This window comes from Oryctolagus cuniculus, chromosome 2 (assembly GCF_051225735.1).
Source record: "Oryctolagus cuniculus isolate XC-2025 breed Fujian yellow rabbit chromosome 2, ASM5122573v1, whole genome shotgun sequence".
Classification (NCBI taxonomy): domain Eukaryota; kingdom Metazoa; phylum Chordata; class Mammalia; order Lagomorpha; family Leporidae; genus Oryctolagus; species Oryctolagus cuniculus.
Window position 1 is genome coordinate 64,143,306 of NC_142868.1, and position 19,666 is coordinate 64,162,971.

At 40.5% G+C, this 19,666-nt stretch overlaps 1 protein-coding gene across 2 annotated transcripts in view; it reads left to right on the forward strand.

Moving 5' to 3' along the window:
• Window positions 1-9,321, forward strand: part of LOC138848472 (uncharacterized) — a 749,635-nt gene extending 740,314 nt beyond the window's left edge. Inside the window, exon 4 of one of the 2 annotated variants that reach the window (XM_089325513.1) lies at window positions 9,244-9,321. The gene's annotated coding sequence lies outside the window, so the exon portion shown is untranslated. The remainder of the gene's footprint in view (window positions 1-9,243) is intronic. The other variant, XM_089325508.1, reaches the window with a different exon arrangement.
• Window positions 9,322-19,666: the final 10,345 nt, after the last annotated feature.

The window sequence follows — 19,666 nt, forward strand, 5'->3', positions numbered from 1 at the left end:
GTCCAGAACTCCATGTGGGTCTCCCACATAGGTGACAGGGACCCGAGCACTCGAGAAATCATCTGCTGCTTCCCAGGATGCCTTAGTAGGAATTCTGCATGGAAAACAGGAAAGTTGGGATTCTAACCAACATTCTAATATGGGATGCCAGCATCCCAAGCAGCAGGTTAAGCCACTGCTGCCACAGCACCCCACGTTAAAATGGTACTGACAGCCAACAGTTACTGTATTTTTGCCAGCCTATTTCCTACTGCATTAGCAATGGCTCTACGGGCTGGTGTTATAGAGTAATGGGTTAAGCCATAACCTGTGATGTCAGATCCCATATGGGCACTGGTTTGAGTCCTGGCTGCTCTACTTCCAATCCAGCTCCCTGCTAATGCAGTTGGGAAAGCAATAAAAGATGGCCCAAGTCCTTGGGCCACTGTACCCATGTAGGAGATGTGGATGACGCTCCAGGCTCCTGGCTTCAGCCTGGCCCAACCCTGGCTGTTGCCACCGTTTGGGGAGTGAACCAGCAGACGAAAGATCTTTCTCTGTCTCCCTCTCTGTATGTAACTCTGCCTTTTAAATAAATAAATTTTAAAATAGCTCTCATCATCTACAATGTCTCTTCTTATATCTCATGTACTTCATATAATGAATCTTGCTCCTCTTCATCTGGAATAGTAGGCTGGAAAAATAAAGATAGCAGAGTTCTATATATCTATACACTCATTCCGTTGAACTGCAAATAATTCGTTCAGTATCCCTCTTCGAGCTTCTTAATCAAATATCTTGTAAGTACATATTTAGATTCTTCTCTGGACTACATTCCCAAACTTTCCTATCAATTGTATTTTCATAGTAGGTAATTATTTGGTATCAGCAGTACAGCGTGCAGCAGTTCTAATGCAGGATGAGCTCCTGCCTCAAGAGCAAGCAGGGACTTTCTTTGAACAGTGTTGTTTCTCTATTTTTATGGGCACTGTTAAATTTTGTTTGCATACATTTTTCCTATGGTGTTAAGCTAATCAATTTACACAGAAAGAATCTGCATTTTATTGTTATGCTCACTGTGCTTTGTTTCCAGATAAAATTGAAACTTGGTGGGGAGCATTGGGCATATTCACTACATAAAGATGCTGAGGATTTGAGAAAATTTTAATCACTACAAAGGGTGAAACCTAATGACAGAAGAAAACAAAACCCGGCATCGTCCTTTTTCTACTTTACGTGGTGTTGAATGAGCGTTTTCAACATACTTATTCCATCTTAAATTGTCTCAAGATGATCTATATTAATTGAGAAGTTAGTAGATTCTAGAATATAACTAGTCTTACCTTGAATTCAAATTATCTCAAACATCTATTGACAAACATTCACTTAAAACTGCCTCTTATTGATCAAGATTTTATTTCTAGGGTGGGTACTTGACATAGTGGGTAAGTCAGAACTTGGGATGCCTGCATCCCACATGGGAGTGCCTGGTTCAAGTCCTGGCTCTTCTACTTGCAGTCCAGCTTCCTGCCAATGTGCTTCCTGGAAGGCAGCAGATGAGGACCTAAGTACTTGGGTCCCTACTACCCTTTGGGAGACCCTGATTCAGTTCGAGGCTCCTGGCTTTGCCCTGGCCCCAGCCCTGGATGTTGTAGGAATTTGGAAAGTGAATCAGCAGATCAAAGATCTTTCTCTGTCTCTCTTTCTCTTTGCTATTCATACAAAATGGAAATAAATGACAAATAAATTTTAAAGGTCTCTTTCCTTTTGCGAAAACAATGACTTAAGCTATATAGAAAAAACTAATTTATTTCATTTTATAAGTTATAATTATAACAGATTTATTTTTTTAATTAGCTAGTACTCTTCTAAGTACTTTACCAATGTTAGCTCCTTTTAGCCTCATAACAAACCCATAAGAAGGTATCATTTTTTTTCCTGCTTTAAAGAGCAAGTAATGAAGACAGAGTTTAACTGTTTTGCTGAAGGTCACACAGACACAACCATTGCATAGCAGAGCCAGAGTTTATTCACAAAAAGTTTGGGTTCAGATCCTACACATTAAGCATCTTATAAGCCTGAGGTGGACAAGTTGCAGCAAAGATAACAGTTGCCTGAGAGCTGTAGGTGTCAAGAGCATCATACACCCTGCTGATGTAGGGCCACACTTCAACAACTACATGTGGAACCATCTGGCACAGACTTGAGGTCAAGACCAATGCAGAGCTATAACTTCTTGAATATCTGCAAGAAACTAAAAAATATGCTTCAAAAGCCAGAATTCAAATCCGACTTCCTGGAAACCCTGGAACACCTCAGATATCTTGGGGCTCCAGGAGCCATTTGAAGTCCTGCACTATAGAATGCTAAATCGTTTCCTCCACAGCCCTTTCTTTCCAATGCACAGTGGCTCACATATGAATGCCTTCAGATGTTTGAATCCTATTTTCTTGGTTAAAAGATGATTTTTTTCTTCCAGTAAAGGAATACTGATCTGTGGGCATAGATTGCCACATACCAGAGTTGAATTACTTTTCCCTGCTCAAGAAACCATTTCCAATTTCAGGATGCTCATTCACTCTCCCCCATCCCTTGATATTTCTTAGAAAGCTCCCTTCGTTTGGGTCCATCTCTAGCGATTATTTGCTGTGCAACAGCAGCTTTGTTGCAAAACAGCATTCTTAGGTACACAGCAGTCAGTCTGAAAAGAGGGTGAAGGTTTTAAAATGAAAATATTGAGAACATGCACATAGGATCCTATTTCAGGTACCCGCTGTGTGAAAAAAAAATCAGGGAATTAATGTGGGAGGTAAGACAAACATGAATGATGCTGTAAGACACATAATCGTATGGTGATTGATTCATGGACACATACATCTATGGTATGTATACAGAGATTCTGGGATAGAAGGCTATTGGTAGAATGATTGTAACCTCTCCCCTCCACAAATTCTTCATCTTAGAGTCCCTTTCCAATCTCTATCTTGTGTTTGGCACAATGCCTAAAATAAATGAAGACAGAGAAGGAGAATTGCTTAATCAATTGAAACATCCAGTCCAGTCTCCAAAGTCATCTAATTCTTTTTTTTAGAAAACTTTTATTTAATAAATATAAATTTCCAAAGTACAACTTTTAGATTATAGCGGTTTTTCCCCCATAACCATCCTCCCAACCACAAACCATCCCATCTCCTACTCCTTCTCCCATCCTCTACTCCCTCTCTCATCCCATTCTTCATTAAGATTCATTTTTATCTTTATATACAGAAGAATCAACTTAGTATATACTAAGTAAAGATTTCAACAGATTGTACCCACACAGACACACAAAGTATAAAGTACTGTTTGAATACTAGTTTTACCATTAATTCCCATAGTACAGTACATTAAGGACAGAGATCCCACATGGGGAGTAAGTACACAGTAGCTCCTGTCAGTTTAACAATTGACACTCTTACTAATGACGTCAGTAATCACCCAAGGCTCTTGTCATGAGCTGCCAAGGCTATGGAAGCTTCTTGAGTTCACAAACTCTGACCTTATTTAGACAAGGCCATAATCAAAGTGGAAGTTCTCTCCTCCCCTCAGAGAGAGGTACCTCCTTCTTTGATGGCCCATTCTTTCCACTGGGATCTTACTCAGAGATCTTTCATTTAGGTTTTGTTTTTTGTTGTTGTTGTTGTTGTTGTTATTTTGCCACAGTGTCTTGGCTTTCCATGTGAGAAACTCTCATGGGCTTTTTAGCCAGATCAGAATGCCTTAAGGGCTGATTCTGAGGCCAGAATGCTATTTAGGACATCTGCCATTCTATGAGTCTGCTGTGTATCCCACTTCCCGTGTTGGATCATTCTCTCCTTTTTAATTCTATCATTTATTATTAGCAGACACTGGTCTTATTTACGTGATCCCTTTGACACTTAATCCTATTTTGATGATCAATTATGAACTGAAACTGATCACTTTAACTAGTAAGATGGCATTTGTACATGCCAACTTAATGGGATTTAAAGTCCCATGGCACGTTTCTAGCTCTACCATTTGTCATCTAATTCTTTTTTTAAAATAATTTTAAATTATATAAGATGAACTAATTTGTGCATTTCATATCTATAGTTCTAGGAGAATAGTGATACTTCCCACTCTACTCTCCTTCCCCCTCCCCACCCTCATGGTCCACCCTCTCTCCTCCATCATTTCTTCTTTATTTTAATGTTTGCATCGACATACTTTCAGTTTATTTTATAATCATAAGGTTAACCTTCTTCTAAGTAAAGAATTCAACAAATGGTAATAAAAATTACAGTATTCCCCAGTAGTAGACACAAGGGCAATAAACAATAATCAAATCTAAAAATGTCAATTTAGCTAATATACATTATATATTTTTGTATTCTATTAGTTATCACAGATCAGGGAAAACACAGATCAGGTATTGGCTTATTTCACAAAGTATAATTGTTTCCAGTTGCATCCATTGTGTTACAAAAGACTGGATTTCATTCTTTTTATGATTGAGTAGTATTCCATAGTGTATATATACAACATTTTCTTTATCCAGTCATCAGTTGATTGGCATCTGGGTTGATTCCATATGTTAGCTATTGTGAATTGAGCTGCATAATCATGGGGGTACAGATAACACCTTCATATGCTGTTGTCATTTCACTTAGATAAATTCCCAGGAATATATTAGGGTACATTTTTCTCCCACATCTTGCCAGCATTTATTGTTTTTTGATTTATGATAGCCATTCTAACTGGAGGAGGATGAAACCTCATTGTGGTTTTTATTTGCATTTCCCTGATGGCCAGTGATCCTGAGCATTTTTTCATGCGTCTGCTGGCCAATTGACTTTCATCCTTTCATGTATTTCATGTATACAGTTTTAGGAACATAGTGATACTTCTTCCCATTCTACCCTCCCTGCTGGCCCCGCTCCCACCCTTCCTCTTCATTCCTCTTCTATCCTACTCTTAATATTTACAATGATCTAGTTTCAGTTTACTTTATACTCATAAAACTAACCCTACACTAAGTAATGAGTTCAACAAATATATGAAGGAAAAACTGTTTCAAAACAGTAGAGACAAGGGCTGTAAAAAACTCACCAAAGCTCAAAATGTCAATTACTCTCCCATACATTACATTTTTGGTACTCTATTAATTACCATAGATCAGGAAAAACATATGGTATGTGCATATTTAGGACTGGCTTTTTTCACTAAGTATAATGGTCCAGTTGCACCCATTTTGTTGCAAAGGATAGGATTTCATTCTTTTTTGTGGCTTAGTACCATAATTTCTGTATCCAGTCATCAGTTGATGGACATCTGGGTTGATTCTATATCTTAGTTGTTGAGAATTGAGCTGCAATATGCATGGGAGTAAAGGTAACTCTTTCATATGCTGACTTCATTTCCCTTAGGTAAATGCCAAAGAGTGGGGCTTCTGGGTCTTACAATAGGTCTATTTTCAGCTTTCTGAGGTATCTCCATACTGTCTTTCACCAAGGCTGTACTAGTTTACATTCCCACCAACAGTGCATTAGAGTTTCTTTTCCCACAGATCCTCTCCAACATTTGTTATTTGTTGATCTCTGTCTGAGAGTCCTTCTAACTGGGTGGAGGGGAAACCTCATTGTGGCTTTGATTTGTATTTCCCCAGTGGCTAGTGAGCTTGAGCATTTTTTCATGTGTCTGTTGGCCATTTGAATTTCTTCCTTGGAAGATGCCTGTTCAAGTCTTTTGCCCATTTCATAACTAGATTGTTTGCTTTGCTGTTGAGTTTCTTGAGCTCTTTATAGATTCTGAATATTAATCCTCTATCAGTTTCATAGTTTGAAAATATTTTCTTCCATTCTGTTGGTTGCCTCTTCAGTTTGCTGAGTTTTGTTTTGTTTTGTTTTGTTTTGTTTTGTTTTGTAGTGCTCAAGTTTCTCACTTAGTGTAATCCCATTTGTCTATTTCTGCTTTGATTGCCTGTGTACAGAATCCTCTGCAGTGACCCACCCCAAGCACTCAGGGAAATCTAAGCCTCTGAAGCCAGACACAGTGATTGCACAGAGACCCAGCTGCATTCCACACCCTATCATGCAGAATTCCCACAGCCACACCACACAGTCACAGGGAATAGGAGATCCACTTTCAGCCCCACAAGGCTGCTCCATCCACAGAGAGAGCAAGGCATTCCAAGTTAGATGCCTTCTAGTGTTCCACCTTGGCAACTTAAACAGACACCAGTGATGTAGAGGGGAGGTTAGGGGAGCATCTCACATGTTTAAGTTACTGCCCTACACCCTGCCAACCCTCCATGCCAGACTCAAAGTCAATGGAAAGAAGGGATTTACCCCTCAGATAAAATCCCCTAGTCACATGCACTCCACCCGAGGCAGCCAGTACTTGCCTTTTAAGATGATGCTTCTTCCCTACTATTCAATGGGACTCATTATTGGTGGGATAGGAAGCAGGCAGTGTTCTCTGGCTTCATGGGTTTAGGTGAGCACTCTGTCCCCTGCTAGCACTCTAGGCCACATTCAAAGTAGATGTGGTCGGCAAGGTTCTCTTTCAGACAGTGTCACCAGTGGCATACGCTGCAGCAGTGTCCTCTCATTTCTCTTTAAGAAGATGGTAACTCTCCTGATTCTGATTCTGAAACTGGTAGAAGCAAAACAGAGAAGCACTGCCTGACTTTTCGCTGCTGAGTATGGGGCTCTCCAGGAGTTGGGGAGGGGAAGAAGGAAGTTGACTTCTCTGTACCAAGCCTGGCAGTTGCTCAAACCCCAGTCAGCTCCCCAAGCTGAAGTAAAAGTCAATGCTTGGCTGTGGAACTCCATCTCAGCTAAAACTGAGCAGCAGGGGGCACAGCCGTTTTTTCCTATGTTGAGGTGTGATGAAAGCTGGCAGCTGGCTGTGCTGCACAGCTGGCTGCAGTGGTGTCCCTGTCCTCCCTCCTCTGGTCCCATGGAGTCTTTGCTCTTTATTCAGTTCTTTGCCAAAAATTTCTGTCAGTAAGGTCCCTGGAAATGGGGTCCCCAGCTTTGTTCTTTTCATATCCCAGAGCCTACAGCCTATTTTTTAAAAGATTTATTTGAAAGACAGAGAGAGAGAGAGAGATCATCTATCTACTGGTTTACTCCCCAATTCGTAGTTTTTCTTTTCTATATTTTATATGTGTCTTTCTAGTTTTTTTGCAAAGCCTATCCTCCCCTTAGGGTAGTGTCACCTTTTATTTTTCTCACTTGATGCCTTAGGCAGAATATCTTAGAAAAATCATGAAATTTTCCCAACTAGGTCCAGAATAAGCCGATTTTATTTAGTCTCACTTCTCCATGTGTTCCTACTGATTTTTTACATTTGGTATGTATTATGCATTATGTATTATGTACTAGAAAGGCAGAGAGAGGACAGATAGACACTTCTCATGTGCTAGTTCACTCCCCAAGTGCTGCGCTAAAGCTAGGAGCTAGAAACTAAGTCCAGGTCTCCCATGAGAATGGTCCCTACCCAACTATTTGAACTATCACTTGCTTCCTCCTATAGAATGTGTTAGTAGGAAGCTGGAATTGGGAACAGAGGCGGGACTCTGTCCCAGACATTTTGCTACAGGATGTGTGTGTTCCAACTGGCATTTAACTGATAGGCCAAACATCCTCTGCATTAATTTTTAACTCCTAAGCAGATTACCCAATCAGCCTCTCCAGTCCTTTTCTACATGTTGTGGTTTCCCAAGTCGCAAATTTTATCCCTTTCCATATTAAAAAATGATGTTCTTCCTGCTTTCAAAAAAGAAATGCCAATCTCTCCTTCATAGCCCCTGTGTTTCCACCTTCCCTCATGTTAATTACCTTCCCAGTCCCCTTTTTTCTGGCATCTTCAGCCTTTCTGTCACTCACTGGCCTCTTGTCCCATTTTATTAGCACACTTAGAAAAATTCTTCCTTAAGCAACCAAAAGCCAAATCACCACAAAAGTAAAATATCCCAAGTCTATAATACCTTTTTCTCTTCTTTTCATCATCTAACACTCTTCAGTACATTATCTAGCTTGTTTTCTCCCTGTCTAATTAGAATATCTTGATGATCAGGGAAGTCAGATCTCAGGATCTCCAACAGTTCTCATCCTTTCAAACCTTCCTGCAGCATGCAACCTTGTTAACCAATCCGTTCTTCTCACACATTCCCCCAGCATCTCCCTGACCTGGTTCCCCTCCTTTCTCTTCCAGGACTCCTGTCTCCTTTACCACCTCTTTATCACCCCCTAAAATCCTGCATGTAGATGTTTTTGCAAGTTCTGTGTTAGCTTCTCCCCTCTCTTGATGACTAGTCCTGGGCTCCCAACCTCCTAACTCAACATTTTCCACTAATCCACTACCCGCTCATTCATCTAGCTAGCCTCTCAACATGTGTCAGAAAAACCAAATGCACCAAATTTCTGAAAAACTAATTTTCTCCCTCTTTCTCTTTTCTTGATAATTACTATATCTGTTATCTCTTCATCAGCAAGATTCAAACCTCAGAGTCATCTCTGAGTTCTTATTATTGTTTCCCTTCCATAGTCTATGTTTGTGGTTTGGTTTTGTGGTGGTTTTTTGTTTATTAGCATAGGGTGAGGAAAGGGAAAGGCAGGGAACTTGGAGAGTTGGACTTGGTGTTTTGTGCTTGGAAAGCACTCCAAAAAACTTAAATGCTAAAATGTGAAACTCAAGGATTGTACTTATATCAGCTCTGATTGTGGTTTAATATGATTAAGTAACTTGCAAAAACAGAGGACTCGTGTTTTTTTTTTCCTTAATGTTACAAAAAAACAAATATTTGTGAATTCACGCTGTAGCAAATGTAATCCAGGACTCTGGGAAAACCATGTAGCATAAGGAATCTTGTGTCCTTGATCAAATTCCCATAATGGGGGACTGGAATTAGCTCTAATGTCTTTAAACAGGATAGAAAGGTAGAAGCTCTTAGTTAAATTCATTTACTTTTTACTTTTTGTACAGATAAATAAGCTATAGAAATGTCTTCCTTTTAAACATCTAAAAAATGTGAAAAGACTCTAGGTTAGCAGGTGAAATGTATACTTCTCTTGGGTAGCCTACAAGTAGTCTTTCTATGATTATTAATAACATTTTATGTTTAACTTCTATAAATCAGCACTAACCATGTTTTAATGTACCTCTTAATTATTAAGCAGTTTCAAAACTAAAGTTGTTCATCTGAAACATCTGATCAAATGTTCTTCCAATTAATATATTTTATTTATTTTATCCTAGATTTCCTGCTCTTCCAAAACAAAGTTATTGAGAACTTCTGTGCAAGCAAAGGAACAAAGGACCTCTTTAAAGAAAAAAAGGTAGGTCCCAGAGTATAAAATGTCCCAGAAGGCTTCTCAAAACACACAGCTTGTCTGTCCTGGCAAAATAAGGCCCTCTCACTGAGCTGCAGCCGCTAGCCCACTGCGTCTACTCTCCAGCTCCACGAATTAGCTGTGGGTAAATGACTGTAGTAGAAGTGATCTGTTTTTCATATTATTTCTGGTCATATGAAAGCAATTGTGTTTCCACAGACTTGTTTCTCCTGGAGAATTAGATGAATGGGGAAGTTCTAAAATATAAGATCTCTTCATGTTAGCCAGGGAGACTTTTCTAGCAGGACTAAGCAGCCAAGCACAGTGGATTACAGAGCATGTGTGTGTTTCTCCCACTTGGGAAGTGATTTGTTTGGAGCTCTCTTGTTCTCGGGAAGTCTTAATCCTTTCTGAGCAGCACTTACATGGCAACCTTAGAGAATTAGACTTGTACCTGGGTATTTTTTTTCTCTTCTTGATATAGCTCAGTGCGTTTTCTCAATGGCGGCCATGGTCTAGTAATTGAAAGCTTTTGAACCTTGTGAACAGATTCATTTAAAGCCATATTCTGAGGAGTTTTCACAAAATGGAAAGTGTCTTCTACCAGGAAGCTACAAAAGAATTTACAACAGAAAATCTGATAAGTGTTCCACTCAGGATGTGTGTACGGCGGTGTGACTTGAAGACCCAGTTTCCCAGAGTACATTGCTCAAAAAGTCCGTGATTCTTCACACTCTATGAGTTGATCTCTGGGTTTCCTTGTCTTCTCTTGACTTGCAGTTCTTTCTTTTTTTAATGCAAAATTCAGCAAATTGTCCCCATGTAGCAGAGGTCTTTCTGAAGTGAGAAATCATTATAAAATACTGGTATGCAAGAATGGAAAACTGTTTAAGTGAGAAAAATTTAGTTACTTGAGCATGCCTCTCTTTGATGCTATTTCTTCAACACAATATATTGTTGAAGCCAAAAACAACACAGAAGCTTAGAGGGCATTCCTATGTCTGACTAGTCTGGAATACTAGCTATGATTTTGCCACTGGTTGTTTTATATTCAGATTACTAGATTTGAATTAATTTTATTTTCAAACCAAGTGAGGTGTGTGTGTGTGTATGTGACATCACCACAGACTCAGTATTTGAAGGAACTGATTTTTTTTGTTTTGTTTTTGCACCTACAGAGGGAAAAGAGAAGATAGAAAGTTTTGGTTTTTAAAGATTAAAATCATGTTTTATTTGTTCCATAAAGTAGCAGCAACTACTATTGTTTCCTTTTAATATCCCTCTCAGGCGCTGGTGTTTACTTTTCCCTTAAGGGCGTCTCAGAGAAAAGTGCTAAGGGAGTCCTTTAATAAGTGCCCGGCATGCATGTCTGCTTCCTTACAGACTCTGAGCAATTAATCACAACCACAAGAAAGCTGGGAAATGAGTGGCACTATCACGTGCCATCTACAAGCCAGTGTCTGTCTCCCCTTGATCTCAATTTAGGTAACAATGAATTTTTTTTCCCATTAAGATAAAAGCAGATTTTAAAAATTAGCCCTCATGTTTGTCCTTAGTAACTGTTCCTTTAAGACTCTCTCTAAGACTTTTAGCATAATATTTTACACACGCTCTGTGGGAACAAAGACCCTAGAAATGACCCTACAATATATGCAGCCTGGCTGAGAAGTGATCTATCTGAGCTGTTTTGCTGATATTTTTCTCAAATCCTCCTCCGCCTAACTTTTCTTTGCATTCAAATGTGAATCATGACAAAGTCACACTCTGTGAAAAACTTACCAATATAGTTTTATAATATTCTTCAAATAGATTACATTTTGGGTAAATTATCATTGGAGTACTCTGGGAGTTAGGTGCACAGTTCCTCTTATTACTAATGGGAGCCCTGCACCTAATTTCAGGCACTCTAAGCTGAAATGCAATCGCCTGTGTGTTTTCTGCTATAAAAATATAACTCAATATTCAGTGCAAAAGCAATACTTGGTTCTCTGAAACGCATTGTTGATGAGATTCCTTCCGGTCTCCAGTATTTCACCTTAGAAAAAGCACTTTCTCTGAATGCCACTATAATAAAACATGTCAACCTCCCCTTGTCTTTTAAATACCCTCTCTTCAAAACCTTCTCCTGCCAATTCATGAAAACTGCTGTTCCCGTGCTGGGAGGTTGGCTAGGACAGGCATTTAGTCTGTAACAGCTAATACATAAACTTGAATGTTTTAGTGCTCCTCTGAGATGCACATTGAAGGATAACTTTTCATATGAGGTGGAGGCTGCAACGTACGTAGGCTGCTGTCTTTAAAACACACATGGAAGCATATATCTTGATGAGACAGAAGCTGTCACCCCCATATACCCAAGTTCTTACTAAATCTGCCAGAACAACTACACACTTTCTAAGCTAGGACAAGTATAACAAGAAAAAAACACAAACAATTAAAAAAAGAACTTGAAAAGAGTTTCTCCAAACTGTATTATTTGGGAAGATTTCTAGAGTTTTCCTGTTCCTAGTTAGAGGAGACAGAATGTGTATGCTTTGGTTCAGATGCTTTAGCTAATATTTGTCAGTTTGATTGCAAAGGTACGTGATATTTCCTAAGGTTGCCCAGATATTTTAATGACATCTAGCAAATATTCAGGAACATTTCCAAAATTAAAAATTATGAAATGATGTTGTATACAACTAGCCCTGGGAGCCAGGTATCACACAGCTTTCATGGCACAGAATTCTACTATTGCTTGAAAAGCATCAGTTTTTCCATTTGAATGAATGGAAAGCATATAAACAGTTATATGGTCTTTTTTCAAAATGGGATAAAGGGAATATCATAAATTATTGAAATCCTCAGATAAGCCAAGGCTATGATTTTTAGTCAGTAAGCTCCACCTTTTCTCTGGCCTGTATAAAATTGTAACGCCTTTGACTTGAATAAAAATTTATTTTTTTCCTGCTGCATTGACCCAAAGGGAGAGGGAATGCAAAGGATCCACATAAACTCAAACTGCACAGTCCCTTCCAGCCTCAACTGGGGTCGGAAGCTGACTGTATCACTATTTGGTGGTTAATCAAAGAATTGGATGGGATGAAAGAAACAGCTTCTAATAGCAATGTCAGAATTAATCGAACGCCACTTTGGTGATTATGTCTGTGTCTCATAGAAAAAAAATCAGAATGGCCGACTACAGATTTGACTCAGGATGCCTTGGTATTTGCATCCCCAGCATTTGGTGCGCAGGGAAAAGTTAGCAGTCTTACACTGGTGAGATGCCGTGGTAATTCCTCACTCTGCTCCCGAGTGAGTCCCTCCCATTTGAATGGGCCTGAGCCTAGGCATGAGGAGTGTGGTGCAGTGTCTCCTTGTGCAGCCTGAGCCATGAAGGAGAGAGACTTCAGATTTCTGAGGCTTCCAGTGTGATTTCAGAGAGGCTTGAGGAGTGCGTACCCAAGGCGGTGATGGGATGCTTCCAGGGTCATTGCTTGCATCTGACTCAGTAGGTGGGGGATCTCTGGGTGTGGTGTCTGTACGTGTTGTCTGCCAGAAAGCCAGGGTGGCACTTGGCCTCAGTTAAAGAAAGAAAAAGCTAAGGCACTAAATACATCTTCTTGCTTAAGTATTACACGTATGAGGGAATATAAACCAGACCAAAGTTTAGGAAAAATTTTCCTTAAGTCATTACTTTATTTTTAATTGTGAGTTAAAATTGGCAAGCAGTGTTTTTCTAGATTGGGAAGTCATAAAGTAAACAAGATGGATGGGGGTGTTGGTTGTCTCGAGGGAAGTGAATAAATGAGAAAAATAATATTTAATGCAAGCAGGTCATTGGCAAACTCATTTTAAACATGTTGAAAAGCACAATTCTGGGGTGGGCATTTGGTGCAATGGTGAAGATGCCACTTGGGATGCCCAAATCCCTTATCAGGGAACCTGGCTTCTAGTCCTGGCTCTTCATCCAATCTAGCTTCCTGCTAATGCATAATTTCGTAAGCAGCAGGTGATGGCTCAAGTATTTCAGGTTCCTGCCACCCTTGTGGGAGACAAAAATAAAGTTCTGAGCTCCAGGCTTCAGTCTGACTCAGCTCTGGATATTGCATACTTTTGGAGAATGAACCAGACGATGGAAGATCTCATTTTCATATTCTCTCTCTCTCTCTCTCTCTCTCTTTTTCTCTCCCCCTCTCCCCCTCTCCCTCTTTCTCCTTCATATACATATATATGGCTCTATTAATATATTTAACCTATCATATATATATATATATATCTTGAGGCAACGTATAATATATATCCTATCATATATAGATTTATATAGAAGTACCATTCTAATGTTCATTATTTCAGTTCAGTCTATGATTCAGCATAACACATTGCCCTCACAGAATTAAAATATGCAAATATTTTAAAGCCCTTAAAAACCACAATGTCGGCTGGCGCCATGGCTCACTAGGCTAATCCTCCGCCTGTGGCGCCTGCACCCCAGGTTCTAGTCCTGGTCGGGGTGCCAGGTACTAGTCCTTGTTTTTCCTCTTCCAGTCCAGCTTTCTGCTGTGGCCCGGGAAGGCAGTGGAGGATGGCCCAAATCCTTGGGCCCTGCACCCTCAGGGGAGACCAGGAGGAAGCACCTGGCTCCTGGCTTTGGATCAGCGCAGCATGCTGACCGTAGTGGCCTTTTGTGGGGTGAACCAACGGAAGGAAGACCTTTCTGTCTTTCTCTCTCACTGTCTAAATCTCCTGTCAAAAAAAAACAAAACAAAACAAAACAAAAAAAACACAGTGTCATTGTTCTTGGAGCTGGCCTGGAACTCTATTGTGATAAAATGTTTCTATACAGTTGTGTGGCCTGGAGCTTGGTCATGATTCCCATAGATTCAGGTTTATACAAGTGGAGAACAAGACCCTTGAAGACACCAAGAAGTGCTTGTAGCTAACTGAGACATGAGCTTCTTCCCAAGGGCTTCTTCATTCTTGTCCCAGTGTCTTCTGCCTCCAAAGTCTTGACCTCATGGGATTCTGAGTGTCCTCCATACATGCCAAGGGTCAAGGCAACAGGTGTTCCTCTCTGTCTCCTCATTTTATGAGACCAAGCCATTCACTGCACAGCAGGTGGTCCAACTCACTGATCACTACTTACAAAATTGTTCTTGAAAACTGCCGTCAGCAGGATACAGCTACCTGTTGCAAAGTGAGATAACTAAAACCAAAGGAACAAAGTTTATTTACTCTGAAATCAAGAAAAAAAATATTTTCTCAGGCACCACATGGCAGATTTTTCTTTTTAATATGTGGGTACCTCTTTGTCTCCACTTTTCCTATCAGTAATAAATGATGCCAAGTGGGATCTCATTTGATGTAATAAAGATGGAATGGGCCTTAGAACTGACTGACAAAGGTTCATTTTTACTCTGTCACTTTCTTTTTAAGATTTATTTATTGGAAACCGAGAGATGAGAGAGAGAGATGGTGCTTCTATCCTCTGGTTCACTTCCCAAATAGCTGCCCCAGCCAGGGCTAGGCCAGGCCAAAGCCAGGAGTCCAGAACTCCATCTGGGTGGCAGGAGCCTTTTTACTTGAGCCATCTTCTGCTATCTTCCTAGACAGAGTAACAGGGAGCTGGATCATAAGTGGAGCAACTGGGACTCAAACCTGTGCTCAGGGGGTAGGATGTTAGCCTGGCAAGTGACAGCTTAATCCAGTGCACCACAACACAGGTGCCCTATTGCTATCATTTGCTGATTCTGACAACCTGGAAATACTAATTCATATCTGTACATCTCAGTTCCTTAATCTGTATCATAAGAATAGTAATACCTATGCAAATTATTATTTAAAGGCAAAATTTGGTTGAGATACTGTATTTTAGTACATAATGAGTTGTACATTTCAAAAGCACTTATTTATACAATGAGCAGTAAATTGCACCTATTACTATTATTTGGGATAATCATTTCCCAAGAACATTATTTTTTTTAGTGGGTTTCTATTTTGAGCTTCCGTTCCTAGGACCTTTCCAATAGGGTGCACATACTGTCAGTGCTTCTATACTGTACCATATTTAATAGCTGAGAAAGGGTAAAATTCCGAACTTGGGCAGTGGAAGAAAGACAGAAAAAGCCAAAGCGAAGGTTTTGGTTTTTGCTTTTTCATGGAGCAGCCACAGTTCCAACAAGCTATCTTCTACCTCTCTGATCTCACTGCAATGCGAATATTTAGGAAAGGGCAGTAACTGCGGGAAGTTTTGCCTCTAGGAAAGGTAGCCAACTGCCAGTTTTCTCTCACAGTCATTTTTCTTGTTAGGTTCCGAATAGAACATTCTGCTTTATAGAGGCTCACCAGAGATACGTAAGCCTGATGAGCAGGTGGGTTCGAATGCATAGCAAGAAAGCTAAGCTCCTGTGTCTAGCATCAGAGGACTCTATTCCTAAAAAGACTATGATAATTCTGTTTGCTGTTCTCTCCCTGACACCGGCTGAGTACTACGTGTCAAGTGTGTGTTGAATACATGAATAAATGAGCCATTTTCCTCTGGAATATATAGTAGGTGGTGTCTATTCTGGGAGCTCAGAGATGGCATCTAATAACCAAGACTGATATTCTTTGCCTCAAGTGGAGGCAGCACATCAGAATTCTTTGACCAAGATTATTTTGGGTTTCAACCTTGTTTGAGGGGTCTTCAAAAAGTTCCTGGTAATGTGCATTATAAAAACCTGTGTATATTTCAAAAAAAGTAGTAAAATACTTATCTTTTAATTCATTTTTCCATCAACTTTTTGTAATCCCCTCATATTAGTGAACCTTCCCCTACTCCCACCCGCCCCCACCACCCCTCCAACCCCATCCATCTGCTGTGGACACCTCTAAGTAGAGCTTAATTAGAATAAAGGTGTCTTGAGATCTTTTGGTTGAAACTGTAAACAATTAGGAAGTTATTTATAAGATAAAGTTTTCCATTAGCTGATTTGTTTCCTGTTTTACGATCCTGACCATATAAGGAATGCGGTGCCAAGTGAGCTCAGGGACCCACGTAGCCCAGTCTGTTCCCAGAAGTAGCCATAAGGAACATTCTATGAGAATTTGTGGGTGCCAACCAGATAATACCTCAGTAAACTTCTTCAGTGTCCCCTGAGAAGGATTCATTTAATCATTTTGAATATTATAAGTTGAAAGTAAATTTTCATAGCCTCTCCCTGAATTTTAGCAAAAGTCTCTTACTGTAAAAATTTAGGGTTCATGTGATAATACTAAACTATGGTAAAATGATTAGACAAAAAAAGGATTATTATCTAATAATGATGTATTTTAATTAAAAATGTAGGTTAATGTCAGGGTATAATGTTAGTTTCACAGATTTCTACCTAGTCCCATCCATTTTCTTTCTCATCCTCCTGAGAATGAAAATCTTGGTTCGCAAATTTTGTGATGTTAGCTTGCACAGAGGCATCACCAGGTACTCACCTTCCTTGTTGATCTGTAATACCTAGATGAGACTGAAAGTGATAAACTGCTCCACTTCTGCCAATGTTTAGAAGAGTCAGAGTGAAAAAATTCAATTTGTGAACACAACAAAACTCAGTTGAATTAACAAAGGTGACTTCAATTGAAGAGCATGTTCCAGGTAAAAGATTTTTTTGTGTGTGCTGCTATAAAGGAAACATTTTTTCTTTTTACACATATATCATTCAAGTACCAAAAAAAAAAAATCCCTCTCAGACACGGTTTATTGAAAAAAAAATGTCGTGAGCGCCAATCTCACTTCTCCAGCAGAGCAGCAGCCTACCTTTCTAAAAGGGGAACGGATGATGCTTTTGAAAACACTGCCTGCGTGTTGCAACACGTTTATTTAAAAATACTACCTCTGTTATTCTTAACACTTAGAGTAAAACCTCATTGTAAGTGGTGTTATCACCAGGAAGGGTAAGTTGTTTTCATGCAAGAAGTTCAAAATCTCCTCTGATGTGGTCAATTAGGGGAGCTTTATACGACTCCTTAGGACCAACTAAGGATACATTTTGTTGTGATTTTTTTATACTTGGGTTCTCATATCCCTGACCTACATAGCATGGGGGAGTCAGCCAACAGCTGGTACTTCTCAGAGTTGCTCAAGGAGAGACTGGCAATTTGTGTGCTGGCTTCTGTGTGCGTCTGTTTCTATGTCCAGCTATAGTTCTGCCTATCATCCTTTCTCTCTGTTGAATTGCTTAGCATTGACACACTTCCCGAACAAAAGTGCTTTGGTGCGCACATGATCTTAGAGTAGATTTAGACAAAGTACGATAGGCCTTTATCCGAAGAATGAGGTGTGCAAAGAAAACCCTAGATCAGTACTCCCTCTTCTGTATCCAATTTTGACCTCAAGACCTACCATAGTGCAGTTTGTAGCCAGCTTGAAGAGTTCCTTTCCTCTGTCATGGAAAGGGACGGTGGGAGGTAGGCGGAGGAAACTCTTGAGCTATTCTTCTCTTCAGAGTGGTCAGCAACCTGGTGTCGCCTGGAATCGCCTCCCTGTCCTCTGCTCCCATTCAGACACCACCCATTAGATTCAGCTGGGAAGTTCAGTGTGCAAAGCACTCACACATAACATCTCTCAGGTGCCTGAGCCCTGTCCCTACTCCTCATTGAATGTTAAGTTTGCAGTTACGTTAATTGCTGAACGTCATGGTCAAGACAAAGTGGCACTCAGAGATCTGAAAAGAGAAATTTGGGATGGATTTGAGGACCAGCAGTAAATCAGTGCATTGTGGACAGTTTCAGTGCTGTTTATCTTTCATATGTGTGAGATTTGTGATTATACATGAATATCTCTTGGGGAGTATGACAGGGAGATCAGGGAACAGTAAAGGACTTGGTGTCGGTCCTTTCGGATGAAAGATGTTAAAACTCAAGCATTGGGAAGTGCTGCTTCTGTATGTGTTTGAGAAAATTGATTTAAAAGGGAAATGGAATCCTTAAAGGCCAGGGCACGCCCTTAAATATGTTTTTATTTAATCTGTGTGGTATCATGGTAACCCCTGGAGGAAAACAACAGATGAATCAAATCCATGTCTGATCCGCCAGTCTCAGTCTGTTAAGGGAAGTAAGTCATCAACACAGCACATCAGACACAACGTTTGGTGGGACAGTGGGGCTGTATGTGATGTGCCTGCCAGTGGACAGAAGGAAGATGAGGACGGGATTCTTCAAGGGGGTGCTGTTGTTTCAGCCGCTGGTCACAGGCACATGCAGTCTCCAGAGACTACCCACAGGCACGAGATGTTCTAGTGGGTTATAGTGGGATCCCCACATTTTACAGTCTCCAGCTCATGGCTGCAGTAGGTATGCCAGTTCATGTGGTAGACAATGGTATTTTCAAGAATACCTTGTGCCACAGTTAAAAAAAAATGATAAGCAGTTTGTACACAGCCATTAATATACCACTGGGGATATCAGAATACCTGGGTTTGAGTCCTGGCTCCACTTCTGATCCAGCTCCCTGCTAATGCACGTCCAGGGAGGGCAGGAGGTGGTAGCTTGAGCACCTGGATTCTTCCCACCCACATAAGAGACTCTGGATGGAGTTCCAGGCTTTTTACTTCACCCTGACCCAGCCCCAGCTGTGGTGGACATCTGGGGAAGTGACCCAGCAGATGGAAAATGGATTTCCTCACTCTATCTCTCTCTCTCAATTTCTCACTCTGTTTCTCACTCCACCCTCACCATCTTCTTCCCTCCTTTCCTCCCTCTTCGAAATAAATATATTTTTAAAAGCAAATATATGTTCCTTTTCTTAAAAAGCACCATTTACTGACTTAGCAAACATTTCCCAGCCACCTATTTCTGGTCCTCTCTGGACAAATGATTTATATTTATAGTAAGATCACCCTATGTAATACAATTAGATAATATAGATTTTTAAACTTTAAATACTTTGAGTACTTACGATCATTACAATAGTTAGTTGCCTCGTGAAAAAGTCATGTCGGAGATAAAGTATTAAAGTGCCATGCCCGTTTATTTGCTCAGAGTAGAGCACCAGCAGAGGGAAGGCTAATGGGGGTGTGAAGTATGGTGCCAGTGCACCAGCGCAGGTCAGTCCTGGGCCTCAGGGAACCTTTGGCAGTGGCAGGAGATAGTTGTGCTTGTTGCAACCTGAGGAGGGAACGATACTGGCATCCAGTGGGTGGAGACCCAGATTCTACTGAGCATCGTGAGATGCACAGGACAGTCTGTCACAACAAAGAAGCATCCAGCCCGAAATGGCAGTAGTGCCAAGGCCGAAAACCCCCAGCTTGGGTACTTTGCTCCTGAAGCCATCAGGTGTGGGCCCCAGGACTAGCACAGATTCCACGGGGATAGGCTGCTACTCACACCCCCCGATGAAG